We start from the raw sequence: 14,997 nt of genomic DNA on the forward strand, positions 1-14,997 counted from the left end.
AGCCATAGTGATGGGCGGCTGTGTACATTCATGTTCTGTCTCTTTCAGTGGTCCAGATTTATCCATATTTTTCCCGGGTTTTTTATTATTATTATTATTATTTGCTATTTATAGGGGTGAGGGAATAATATGGTTGGGCAAGCATGCCATAGAAGTGGAAAACAGAGGACAAGTTTTTGGAGTCATTTCTCACCTTCCACCCTCACATGGGTTCTAAGAGATCTAACTCATGTCACCAAGCTCCCACAGCAAGTGCATTTATGTGCTGAGCCACCTTGCCAGCCCCAGATTTTTCCAATTTCAACAATGTTTAGCAAAATATCCCAGATAGAGAGAGTTCCGGTCAGGAAGGGACATGGAGACGTGCTGGGATTATATATGTAATCTTCTGAATCAAATTCAAATATTCCTCCTCGCTGTGTTAGAGTCACGGATGCAGCATTTTCCATGGCTACTGGGATGCCTGCAGACAAGATATACAGAAAGAAGTTTCTCTAGGCGTAGTGAAATGTTGTAGACATCATCTTCATTTTATTATGGAAAAACTAATGGGAAAATCAGAAAGAGAAAGAGAAAGAGAGAGAGAGAGAGAGAGAGAGAGAGAGAGAGAGTAATCAGGACCTGTTATAATCTGATATAGTAACAGTGTAAAGAAAAATGTAAATGTGCCAATGGCAAGCTCAGAGGAATTAATTGGTATCTGGCAAACTGAAACATTAACTAATATTTCTTCAGGGCAATCTTGTGTACTGATTGCATGTGCGCTAAAAGTTGCAAATTTGCAAAGTTCATTTGAATATGAGTCTAGTGTTTTAAGCATTTTGGTTGGGGGCGGGGGAGGCGGTGAGCAGGGCAGCCTGATTAAATCTGAGATTTAGCATGGAGCCATGATGTTTGACTCTCTGTCAACTTCTTCACATACATTTTACTCAAAAGCACAAGAGCATGCATTGCTTCAGGTGAGTTCAAAGAGTTTAGGCTTGCTCGAGGACTTGTTAGATGTTTGGGGTACAGTTACTTGAAATGTAAATGTATCTGATTTTACTATATCTGGCTTAATGATCCACACGATACCACATAGTGGATGCAGCCTGTCAAGGCCCAGATTCTCCCGTGAGTTGGTCCACCCTACCATCTACTTCATATATGAGCTGCAGTCCTACAGAACCAGACGTCATTACTGAATAGGGCCCTGCTGAGAGAGGGACACGCAGGGCAGTAGAGCTGCCTGCAGACTACAAGCACAAAAGTCTAGCTAGGCAAGTGTGATGGTTTGTATATTCTTGGACCAGGGAATGGCACCATTAGGAGGTGTGGCCTTGTTGGAAACGGTGTGACCTGGTTGGAGTAGGTGTGTCACTGTGGGTATGGGCTTAAGACCCTCACCCTAGGTGCCTGGATGTCAGTCTTCCACTAGCAGCGTCTGGATGAAGAGGTAGAACTCTCAGCTCTGCCTGTGCCATGCCAGCTGTGCCTGGATACTGCCATGCTCCTGCCTTGATGATAATGGACTGAACCTCTGAACCTGTAAGCCAGCCCAATTAAATGTTGTTTTTTATAAGACTTGCCTTGGTCACGGTGTCTATTCACAGTAGTAAAACCCTAATTAAGACAGCCCTCGCCGGGCGTGGTGGCACACGCCTTTAATCTCAGCACTCGGGAGGCAGAGGCAGGTGGATTTCTGAGTTCGAGGCCAGCCTGGTCTATAAAGTGAGCTCCAGGACAGCCAGGGCTATACAGAGAAACCCTGTCTCAAAAAACCAAAACAAAAAAACAAAACAAAAAAAAACAAACAAACAAAAAAAAGACAGCCCTCAATGTTGACTGCCCTGAGGCTTGCTGTCTTAGTTAGGGCATATATATATATATATATATATATATGTATATATATATATATATATATATATATATATATATATATATATATATATATATATATACATATATATATATATCCTATATCTAATCTATCGATCTATTGATCTATCTAGCTCGGGTAGATAGATAGATAGATAGATAGATAGATAGATAGATAGATAGATAGATAGTGTGTCTGTGTGTGTCTGTGTGTGTGTGTCTGTGTGTGTGTGTGTGCTAGAGCCTTGGTGAACACCTATAGTCTGTGCTGCCACAGGAGGCCATTTTAGTGTCTGTTGTCTGAGTTGCCACTGGAGACCATGTTGCTATGTATAGTCTGTGCTGCCTCCGAGGGCCGTGTTGGGGGTCTGTGGCCCTGCTGCAGAAGGGTCCCATATTGATGTTCATGGCCTACATTGCCACCAAAGGCCACACGATCTGTGCTGCTGCCTGAAATTGTGTTGATGTCCATGATTTGTGCTACTGCATGAAGTCATGTTGATTCTGAAGGCCAGGCAAGCATCTCTGATCTGTGCTGCTCCCCAGATCCACGTAGATATTCATGAACTATGCCATTAGAGGCAGTGTTGGTGTTTGTGGCCTGTGCTGCCCTGGAGTCATGTTGATGTCCATGGTCTGTGCTCCCACAAAAGGCCATGCTGATGTCTGCTATCTAAGTCACCACTAAAGGCCATTGAAGATGTCTGTGGGCTATGCCACTGGAGATCATACTGAGGTCCTTCGCGTGTGCTGATGCTTGAGATCATGTGGATGTCTGTGGTCTGTGCTATCTATCATCGGAAACCATGTAAACATTCGTTATCCCTGTTCCCGCTGACTGTAAAGGCCAAGTAAGGTACTTTTGCAGTGATAACTATGACTGCATTCTTGAGAAAGAGAGACAACGAAGGCTTCTGCAATAACCCATGCCCTCATCTCGCTCCACCTTATTCCCACCCCCCAAAATGTAACAGTCTAGACAGGATGCCATCAAAGAGAACTCTTTGTTTAGATTTATATTTGTTTATTTTATGTATAAGAGTGCTCTGTCTTCATGAACACCAGAAGAGGGAATCACATCCCATTACAGATGGGTGTCATCTACCATGTGGTTGCTGGGAATTAATTCAGGACCTCTAGAAGAGCAGCTAGTGCTGTTAACCACTGAGCCATCTCTCCAGCACCTCAAAGGAAACTCTTTTTTTTTTTCCATTTTTTATTAGGTATTTAGCTCATTTACATTTCCAATGCTATACCAAAAGTCCCCCATATCCACCCACCCCCACTCCCCTGCCCACCCACTCCCCCTTTTTGGCCCTGGTGTTCCCCTGTACTGGGGCATATAAAGTTTGCAAGTCCAATGGGCCTCTCTTTCCAGTGATGGCCGACTAGGCCATCTTTTGATATATATGCAGCTAGAGTCAAGAGCTCCGGGGTACTGGTTAGTTCATAATGTTGTTCCACCTATAGGGTTGCAGATCCCTTTAGCTCCTTGGCTACTTTCTCTAGCTCCTCCATTGGGAGCCCTATGATCCATCCATTAGCTGACTGTGAGCATCCACTTCTGTGTTTGCTAGGCCCCGGCATAGTCTCACAAGAGACAGCTACATCTGGGTCTCAAAGGAAACTCTTAAGAATTAAGATGAGGATGCTGAAGTGTAGCTCTCCACAGCTGATGGCTTCTGGCCGAGGGTGAGGGAGGAAGACTAAGTTTTCTTTAAGGGGCTGGCTACGTGGAGATTGACCATGTTCCAGTGAGTATTGGGCAACACAAATTGAATTTCTTTCTTCTTTTTCTCCTGAAGCAGGGGGTGGGGGTCACAAAGTGGGGGGAGTGAACCAGAGAAGATTGGAAAGTGACTGTGATCTGTGTACATTGTGTGCAACTCCCAAATAATCAATAAAAGTATTATGCTGGGAGGAAAAAAGAACAGCTCAACTACATAAACAATGATCAAAGTGACCATTGTACACTGAGTGATTTATTACAGGCAGAGTTGACAATTTTTAAAGATTGACTATTGATTAATAACTTAGGCGCGGTCTTTTCTTACTGAAGCCTCTTATTTTCTTCAATTGATGTGAAAGAGATAGACACATACTCTAGAAATCCAAGTGTTGAGTGATCCTTGAAATATGGCTCAAAAAGCTCATCTCGTAATTTACTTTTAGTAATTTCATGTCATCTTGTTTCTTTTGATACTTTCTATTTCGCCAGTGCTTAAATTAAACATGTATATGTATATTTTAATATAGACTATTAATTATTCCTTGGTTCATATATATCAGTCTACCTGGTTTTCAAGTTTCCTGGGCACTGATGCCAAATAGGCTCTCCCCAAAGCTATTTGTGTCCTTAGACATTGCCAGTAAACCTAGCTCTTCCTCACATGGGTGTCTTCTGCCTAAGTACGACCTTAAGTTACTTGAACCCTAACCCATTTTTTTCATTTATTTATTTATTCACTTTACATCCCAATCGCAGCCCTCCTCCTCTCCTCCCAGTTCCACCTTTACAAGTCCCCCCATTTCTGCCTCCCCTTCTCCTCAGAGAAGGGGAACCCCCCCCCTTGATCATCACCCCACTCTTGGACATCAAGTTGCAGCAGGACTAATTGCATCCTTTCCCACAGAGATTCAATTAGACAGTCCAGCAAGGGGAAGGGAATGCAATAGCAGGCAACAGAGTCAGAGACAGCACCAACATGAATACCAAGCTACAAATGTGTAGGAAGCCTAGGTCCATCCCCAGTGTGCTCTTTGGTTGGTGATTTAGGCTCTGTCAGCCTCCATGGATCCACAGAGGCCTTCCTGTGATGTCCTGGACCCATCTGACTTGCTCAATTCTATCCTATAGTCTTCCACATGAATACCTGTGCACTGTCTGATGTTTGGCTGTAGGTCTCCGCATCTGTTTCCATCCTCTATGGAAATAGTTATGCTACGCTGTCTGCAAGCATAACAGAGTACCATTAATAGCATCAGGAGTTGGCTCTTTCCCATGGGATGGGCCAGTCATTGGATGGATGTTCCTCAATCTCTGCTCTATCTTTAACCGTGCACATCTCATAGGCAAGACAAATTTTGGGTCAAAAGTTTTGTGGGTGGGTTGATGTCCCTCTCGCTCCACTGGAAGTCTCACCTGGCTAAAGAAGGTGGCCATTTCAGTCTCTGTATCCCCACCTGTTAGGAGTCTCAGCTACAGTCAGCCCCATAAACTCCCTGGAGCTTCTCTCATCCCAGGTTTCTGGCTTACCCCAGAGATGCAACTCCCCCCGCCCCCGATTTCCACTATCTCTTCAAGCCCTTTTCCACAGTACCCCCTCTTCTCACCTGATCCTCATCTCTGTTCTCCTCTTCACCCCCTCTCCCAGTTCCCTCCCTCCCTCTACCTCTGATATCTATTTTAGCTCCCCTTCTAAGTGAGATTCACAATCCTCCCTTGAGGCCTCATTACTTAATTTCTTTGAGTATATGGATTGTAGCATGATCATCCTGTACTTTGTGGCTAACATCCACTTATAAGTGAGTACAAACCATGTGTGTGTTTCTGGGCCTGAGTTACCTCTCTTGGGATGATACTGTCTAGTTCCATCCATTTTCCTGAGATTTTCATAATGTCTTTGTTGTTAATAGCTGAATAGTATATACTACATATTCTTTAAACATGCTTTAGTTGAGGGACATCTAGGTTATTTCCAGCTCCCGGCTATTAAGAATAAAGCTCCGGGAGCGAAACCAACGTCTGGCTGGGAGCAGCCGCCGCAGAGATCTTTGGCCAGTATCGATTCCACGTGCCCACAAACATGGGGAATATCTTTGCAAACCTCTTCAAGGGCCTTTTTGACAAAAAAAAGAAATGCGCATTCTCATGGTGGGCCTGGATGCTGCAGGGAAGACAACAATTCTATACAAACTGAAGCTGGGCGAAATTGTGACCACCATTCCCACCATTGCTTTCAATGTGGAGACTGTTGAATACAAGAATATCAGCTTCACCGTGTGGGACGTGGGCGGCCAGGACAAGATCCGGCCGCTGTGGCGCCACTACTTCCAGAACACCCAAGGCTTGATCTTCTTAGTGGACAGCAATGACAGAGAGCGTGAAGAGCTCATGAGGATGCTAGCTGAAGATGAGCTCCGAGATGCTGTTCTCTTGGTGTTTGCCAACAAGCAGGACCTCCCCAATGCCATGAATGCGGCCGAAATCACAGACAAGCTGGGTGGGGCTGCACTCTCTACGCCACAGAAACTGGTACATTCAGGCCACCTGTGCCACCAGCGGGGACGGGCTCTATGAAGGACTAGATTGGCTGTCTAATCAGCTCCAGAACCAGAAGTGAACCAGACCCCTCCCTGCCCCTCACTTCCTCTTCTCCACCCTCTGCTTTCCTCTCATGTGGCATACGTGCGACTCTGTGGTCCTGAGTGCCAGAAGCTGTCTCCATGGGTTGGTCACAGTGTGCATCGCACCGTGCTGTACATGTGCAGATGTAGCCTGCAGCCAGCCAGTTTTTATTTAATGTAAATAGTTTCTGTTTCCACTGAGGCAGTTTCTGGTACTCCTATGCAATATTACTTAGCTTTTTTATTGTAAAAAGAGAATCAACTCAACTGTCAGTACTGAGAAGGGATTTGGGTGTAGGGGCACCTGGCCTCCGGGAGCCATTGGGCTGTGGACTGGTGTCGGTATCCATTTGGTGGTTGGTTTTTAAGCCAAACTCGGTGCATTTTTTAAAAATAGTTGAAAATTCAGGACAAGAACACTTGAACACACAGAACGGAGACTATGCCTAGTGTAGGTTTTGTAGTTAATGGCCTGAATGCTAGTTATCAGATCACCTGTCTCGCTGTGGGAACAGGAGAGAAGGTGACGAACAAACCACCATCCGCTGCATGGTCACAGTAGAGCCCCCGTGACTCGCCTGTCTTTGGGTCACCTGCATTCCATAGCATTGTGCCTGTACCTGTGCTCACATGGTTACCTAGGGTAGGCAGGGAGCCAGTGTGGGGTGCAGGATCTGGCTTGTACTTGGTGTGTGTAAGGCCCAATGGCAGCCTGCATACCCAGCCTACTCTTGGGCCCACTTGGATGCGCTGGCAGGAGGCCTGGGTCTCACCAGCAGGAGTGAGTGCAAGGTGGGAGGGTCGGTCCATTACAGACCCACATCCTGGAGCATCCCCATCTCTGTGTGTGAAGTAGCTTCCTCCCTCAGCCTGCAAGGGTCCGATTTGCCATCGAAAGATGACCTCTACTTTTTTCTTTTGTATTTTGATAAACACTGAAATAGCTGGAGCTGTTAAATTTATCTTGGGGAAATCTCAGAACTGGTTTATTTGGTGTCATGGAACCTCTTACCGCTTTCAATACACAATTAGTAATCAAAAAAAAAAAAAAAAGAATAAAGCTGCTATGAACATAGGTAAGCAAGTATCCTTATGGTAGAGTGTGGCATCTTTTAGAAAACGTGCCCAGGAGTGATATACCAAATTGATTTCCAAAGTGGCTGTACAATTTTACACTCCCACCGGCAATGGAGGAGTGTTCCTCTTGCTCACATCCTCACCAACATTTGCTGTCACTTGAGGGTTTTTTTTCTTTGTTTTTTGTTTATTATTAATCATTTATTCATTTACATTTCAGTTGATATCCTCCTTCCTGGTTACCCCTCCACAAACCCCCACATCCCATCCCCCCTCTTCCCCTTTCCTTTTGCCTCTCTGAGAGTGCTCCCGCACCCACCCACTCCCAATTCACCCCTCTAGCATCCCCCTATGCTGGGACATCAACCCTCTCTCCCCTCCCACTGATGTCAGACAAGGCCATCCTCTGCTACATATGTATCTAGAGTCATGGTTCCCTCCACGTATACTCTGAATGGTGGTTTAGTCCCTGGGAGCTCTGGGTGGTCCAGTTAATTGATATTGTTCTTCCTATGGGGTTGCAGTCCCCTTCAGCTCCTTTAGTCCTTACCCTAGCTCTTCTATTAGGGTCTCTGGGCTCAGTTCAATGGTTGGCTATGAGTATCTGCATCTGTATTGGTGGGGTGCTGGTAGAACCCCTAAGTGGGCAGCCATACCAGGCTCCTGTCAGCAAGTGCTTCTTGGCATCAGTAATAGTGTGGGGGATTGGTGTCTGCAGATGGAATGGACCCCTAGGTGGGGTGGCCTCTGGTTGGCCTATCCTTCAACCTCTGTTCCATTTTTTTGTTCATGTCTTTCTTTTGGACAGGAACATTTCTGGGTCCCTCAACTGGGGACCCTGCCTAACTACTGGAGGTGGTCTCTATAGGCTGTATCTTCCCTTTGTTGAGTATTTCAGCTAATGTCATCACCTTTGGGTCCTGGGAGCCTCTTGCGCTCCAGTCTGGGACTTTCTAGTGGCTACCCCTAGTTCTCCATCCCCTGGTGCTAAATGTTTCTATTAAATTTTCTAACCCTCTGTACTTCTTTCCTGTCCCTTCCAATATCTAATCCTGCCCCCCCCCCACTCTTTTTTCCCTCCCCCTACGGTCTTCCTCCCAGAACCTTCCCTCCCTCCCTCTACCTCCTGTAATTATTTTGTTCCACGTTCTATGTAGGATTGAAGTACCTACATTTTGTTCTTCCTTCTTCTACAACTCCATATGGTTGTAGGTTGTATCATGGGTATTCTGAGCTTTTAAGCTAATATCCACTCAGCTTGCTTACAAAAGGATGAGTGAGAGGTTACTTACAGTAGTCTAGGTAACTCAAAGACAGTGACATGAAAAGCTTATTGTTCATAGGTGACGATTCATGAAGGTCAAATCCCTGGAGTTCTCTATACAACTTTAGGTAGCATTTTAGGTGGTGTTACTGTTGCTGTGATGAAACAAAGTTTATTCAGTTTATGCTTCCACATCATAGTTCATTATCATAGGAAGTCAGGACAGGAACTCAAGCAGGCCAGGGACCTGGAAACAGGAGCTGATACATAAGACATGGAGAGGGGCTATTTACTAGCTTGCTCTCTGTGGCTTACTCATTCTGCTTTCCTTTTTCTTAATTTTAATTAACTTTATTATTAATAGGACCTGAAAATAAAACATACACACATATACAAATTAATCAGATTCAAGATCTGTACAGTTAGAATAGGCTTCTGGAAGTGTGAGTTGCACAGTGGATTTTACACTTTCACTACTGGACATATTTGTATGCACTTGCCTACCACGAACCCCAGAAAATTCCGTGACAGAGTTAAGAAAGCAGCTAGGTTTCTATCCTCTCTTGTAACTCAGTGGCCATTACTCAGTCCTTCCTCTTCCCTTAATATTTAGCTTTTTTATTAGATATTTGCTTTATTTACATTTCAAATGCTATCCCCTTTCTTGGTTTCCCTTTGAAGTTCTTAGGCAAACAGATGGAACTAGAAAATATCGTCCTGAGTGAGGTAACCCAATCACAATAGAACACACATGGTATACACTCACTGATACGTGGATATTAGCTCAGAAGCTTGGAATATCCAAGATACAATTTACAGACCAAATGAAGCTCAAGAAGAAGGAAGACCAAAGTATGGATACTTTGGTCCTTCTTAGAAGGGGGAACAAAATACCCATGAGAGGAGATACAGAGTCAAAGTGTGGAGCAGAGACTGAAGGTAAGACCATCCAGAGACTGCCCCACCTGGGAATACATCCCATATACAGTCACCAAACCCAGACACTATTGTGGATATCAACAAGTGCTTGCTCACAGGAGCTTGATAGAACTGTCTCCTGAGAGGCTCTGCCAGAGCCTGACAAGTAGAGAGGTGGATGCTCTCAGCTAACCATTGGACTGAGCACAGGGTCCCCAATGGAGGAACTAGAGAAAGGACCAAAGGAGCTGAAGGAGCTTGCAGCCCCATAGGAGGAATAACAATACAAACCAAACAGTACCCCCAGAGCTCCCAGGGACTAAACCACCAACCAAAGAGTACACATGGAGGGACCATGGCTCCAGCTGCATATGTAGCAGAGGATGTCCTTGTTGGACATCAATGGGAGGAGAGGCCCTTGGTCCTGAGAAGGCTTAATGCCCCAGTGTAAGGGAATGCCAGGACAGGGAAGTGGGTGGGTTGGTGAGCATGGGGAGGGGGGATGGGGTAGAAGGTTTTCGGAGAGGAAACCAGAACAGGGGATAACATTTGAAATGTAAATAAAGAAAATGCCTGCTTTCTTATATAATCCTGAACCACCAACCTAAGGATGGCATCACCCACAATGGGATATGTCTTCCCCCATCAGTCACCAATTAAGAGAATGCCTTATAGACTTACCTACAGCCTGATCTTATGGAAACATTTTCTCAATTCCCTCCCCTCAGATGACTTTACCTTGTATAAAGTTGACATGAAACTATCCAACACAGTAGTATAGCAAATCAGAGGCTCCTCTACACAGCTGTTGTTACTGATTTTATAAATCTGGAGAGGGGCCTTCTGAATCTGTTAACGTTCAGGTCTGAGTCTTGAAGTTTCGATTGCTTTCTAGGCTATCTGTGTTGAATTTACTTCCTGAATCTTAGGAGCCTCCTTCCTGCCTCTAGATGGGAATTTTTCTATTTGAAGTAAATAGCTATGCAACAGTCCTTTTCTTTAAATAATGCCTTAAATTCTTCCCTAACTATATTAGTCTGAATTAATGATATATAACTTATCTTATATTACTTACATCCCATTTTTCCTTGCAAATCAATGTACTTCCAATAACATAGTCTGAGCTAAAACTCAAATCACAAAGTTGTAAATGGAATTGATTAGAATTTAATTTTCATTGGATATATTGACCATCTGATTGTCCAAATCAGACAGCCCTCATGGTTCACTGAATCATTTTGAAATCAATCTTTAATATGACTTGAGTATTGACTCCCATGGAACTGAATAAACATGACAGCTGAAGGATCTGACCATGTTGTGAGATCCGATTCTTTCATTGCTCGTGTCATCTACGTTAATAAAGCATATGGAAAATTGGAGACAATTCTATAACTTTATGGTATATGCTGGGATATAGGAGAAATGAAAGGCTAGGTAAAATAATTTTAATTTTGTTTGTATTTTTCTTGGATATTTCATGTATTTACATTTTAAATGTTATCCCCTTTCCAGGTTTCCCCTTCAGAACCCCTTTATCCCATCTCCCCTCTCCCTGCTTCTATGAGGACGCTCCCCCTCCCACTCACCCACTCCCACCTCACCACCCTGGCATTCCCCTACACTGAGGCTTAGAGCCTTCACAGGACCAAGGACCTCTTCTTTCATTGAAGCTCAACAAGACCATCCTCTGCTACATAAGTGTCTGGAGCCATGGGTCCCTCCATGTGTACTCTTTGGTTGGTGATTTTAGTCCCTGGGAGCTTGGGATCTGGTCGGTTGATGTTGTTGTTCTTCCTATGAGGTTGCAAACCCCTTCAGCTCCTTCAGTCCTTTCTCTAACTCCTCCATTGGGGCCTGCATGCTCCAATCACTGGCTGCAACCGTCCACATATGTATTGGTAAGGCTCTGGCAGAGCCTCTCAGGAGGCAGCTATATCAGGCTCCGGTCAGCAAGTACTTCTTGGCATCCACAATAGTGTCTGGGTTTCGTGGCTGCATATGGGGTGGATCCCCATTTATTTGTATTTTTAAGTATCTTCACAAATGTTGTAATTACTCTAGTGTGGTATGCATTGTACATGAGTAGAAATTGGAGCCCAGAAGAGATAAGGGATATTCTTAAATTCATACATAATTTCATAATTCAAACACCAATTATACAGATAAGTTTAGAACCCAAACTCTAGGCAAGATTATTCTAATTGTGACTACCTCTGATACCTCAAGCCTCATGGTGTAGGAATAACAATCTTGCTAAAGTAAGATTCTTCTCTTTTGAAACCTCATAGATGATTTTGGTTTTTTTACTTTAATCTTTCTGAATATGGGACAAAAAGACGTCTGGACTTGCTTATTTTTTTTTCTCTTCCAAAATTACTTCATAAAAAACTTGATATCCTCCCAAAAGGTTTGCACTCAAAATGGAGAGTTGAGGAGATCTGTGAAATACTGTCTTCTGAACATGCATAGAAGATGTATATATCAATTCATAGCAACTATGGTTGTCTGCATAAATTGGCACAAGATCAAGCTATTCAAAACTCTAGCATGGATGGAGGAAGTGCTTCCAAGGCCACCTCTAGATGACAAATGATTAGCAGTTGATGGCTGCTGAGGATCTGATCCATGGTAGGTTGCCAGTTTATAGTAGATGGCCCCACACCCATTCGCACATAGTCACATGGCTCTTGTAAATCAGGTATTTACTGCACACAGTGTAAACCATTAATCCGTGGGGAAGGATGTTTTATCAATCTTCATAGGAGCCACTCAACTGGATGCAGTGGGAGTACAGTCATCTGGAGCAGAGGAAAAAGGAGGAAGAGGAGGAGGAAGAGGAAAAGGAAGAGGAAGAGGAAGAAGAAGAGGAAGAGGAAGAGGAAGAGGAGGAAATTTTTTGGAATTATAAGCAGCATTTCTGCGTCTCCTCTGTTTGAAAAAGAATTTCTTTCCTATCCTTGAGGCAAGAGACAATAATGTTATCACGTGACTTCCTCACATGTTAATGCAAGTAAGTATTTCAAATCACAGACACTTCTCTAGAAAGTGAGAGGTACCTACTTTGCAATAACAGTGGGTTTTTTTTTATTATTCAAGATGATTGATGTAAATGAAAGTTTTCTGTCTGTTGTGTATTGGTAAAATAAAATGACAGTTTGTCTGTGCAATAAGAGATTATCTGCAATGGGGTGCTTAGAGGGATTGAAGGCTGGCACTTCAATCATGAAATGAAAAATATCATTCATTTAGTTGGTTTATGATGGATATGTATAAACCATAAATTCAGCTATAATATTTTTCTTCACATTCTGAGTCATCTAAATTGGTTGCCAAAATTAGCAAGGATCAGCTTTCAAAAATCTTGTGTGAAGTATACTCCTGTAATCTTGGATATTTCCATCTCAGTGTGTACTGTGCCCAAGGCAGAGAGAATAATTTCTCCCCGCTCCCCAAAGTCCCCTATCTAATTGCTAAGTCAGTATTCGAAGATCTGCATTTAGGGATCATCCCCTGGGGCAACTTGAGCTATGAATGGAACAGTCCACACTTCTTAGTGTATTGTCGTTTCTCTTTCTAGAGACATGTGTGGTAGATAGGTAAGGTGAAAATTGAAAACAAAATAAAACATGACTATGCTTCCCAAAAGGGCATGAACATGTACTAAATAATCAATCAATGTCAAAATCATTGAGTATCAGGACTTGTCTTCTAGAATTCTTCCCTGAATCCACATGATGACTTTCAGGAGTAACCCTTTCTTCCAAGAGCTATGTTGGGCAAGTAAAGGCGTGGCTCTTGTAAATCATGTATTTAATGCACACAGGGCAAACCATTAATCCATGGGGAAGGATGTTTTATCAATCCTCACAGGAGCCACTGAAACTCAACTGGTTTCAGTGGTTCATACTTGGTCTTGTGTGTGGGCCTCTCCTACTCTTTCTCTTCATCCTTTACCTTTCTTTCTGGTAATAGAAATGTGTTTCTAGTTCTATGTTTTCTAGAGTAGATGAGTTGATTTCTAAATTAGCTTTCTAATAATAAAAACATTTAAGCTTGGAGGATAATCTACCTATATACGTGGAACATTATCTAGTTGTATACTTTACTTCCAAAGAAGATGTAAGACTTTAGTGAACAGTCAAAGTAGTAAGTAGTTTAGAAATTTCCCTTTAAAGTATGTAATGGTAACCCAAAATAGTTGTTGTAAGTGAATTTAAGAAGAAAATTAAAGTAAGAATCATAGTAGATATGAAATAGAATAGGTTATTAATAGGTTACAAAAAGAGTATAAATTAAAAATAGAACAAAAGAAACAGTTATAAATTCAGGAAATGGTACCTCATATACTATATTAAAGAGCTAAATTTCCTTGATTTAATTTTACCATAATTTTACAATAATCATCATTAATATATGTCCACATGTATGCAAATTAAAAAGTTAAATGAATTACTTTCATAGAGTTTCTTTTATATTTCTGATTCTTTCATGAAATCTGGTTCTTTAACAATTATGCATCTGTCAATAACTTCTCCTGTGACCATCACTCAGAGTAGAGAAAGTCTCGTAATTGAATTATCACACTTGACATACTGTCTTTCCCTCACTTTGAAGTCTTAAAAACTACCCTAAAGAAAGTTGTGTGTGTGTATGTGTGTGTGTGTGTATGTGTGTGTATGTGTGTGTATGTGTGTATGTGTGTGTATATGTGTGTGTATGTGTGTATGTGTGTGTATATGTGTATGTATGTGTGTGTATGTGTGTGTGTGTATGTGTGTGTATGTGTGTTTATGTGTGTATGTGTGTGTGTATATGTGTGTGTGTATGTATGTGTGTGTATGTGTGTGTATGTGTGTGTATGTGTGTATTTGTGTGTGTATGTGTGTGTATGTGAGTGTGTATGTGTGTGTATGTGTGTATGTGTGTGTATGTGTGTGTGTATGTATGTGTGTATGTGTGTGTGTGTGTGTGTGTGTGTGTGTGTGTGTGTGTGTGGTATGTGTGTGTGTATTTAATTAAAAAAAATTCTCCTCTTTCACCTAAATTTTAGATTTACTATTCCTCTGTTGTCCCTTTAACGTAAAATTTAAAGTAATTGTTATATTTTAGAAATTTTCTTCATTTACATTTCAAATGCTATCCCAAAAGGCCCCATATCCCCCCACCCACTCCCACTTCTTGGCCCTGGCATTCCCCTGTACTGAGGCATATAAAGTTTGCAACACCAATGGGCCTCTCTTTCCAATGATGGCCGACTAGGCCATCTTTTGATACATATGCAGCTAGAGTCAAGAGCTCCGGGGTATTGGTTAGTTCATAATGTTGTTCCACCTATAGGGTTGCAGACCCCTTTAGCTCCTTGGGTACTTTCCCTAGCTCCTCCATTGGGGGCCCTGTGATCCATCCAATAGCTGACTGTGAGCATCCACTTCTGTGTTTGCTAGGCCCCAGCATAGCCTCACAAGGGACAGCTATATCTGGGTCCTTTCAGCAAAATATTGCTAGTGTATGCAATGGTGTCAGCGTTTGGA

General features: G+C 42.8%; 1 pseudogene; it reads left to right on the forward strand.

Annotated features, from left to right (window-relative positions):
- Positions 1 to 5,648: 5,648 nt before the first annotated feature.
- Positions 5,649 to 6,365, forward strand: Gm5823 (annotated as a pseudogene).
- Positions 6,366 to 14,997: the final 8,632 nt, after the last annotated feature.

The sequence above is a fragment of the Mus musculus genome, chromosome 18 (assembly GCF_000001635.26).
Source record: "Mus musculus strain C57BL/6J chromosome 18, GRCm38.p6 C57BL/6J".
In the NCBI taxonomy this organism is placed as follows: domain Eukaryota; kingdom Metazoa; phylum Chordata; class Mammalia; order Rodentia; family Muridae; genus Mus; species Mus musculus.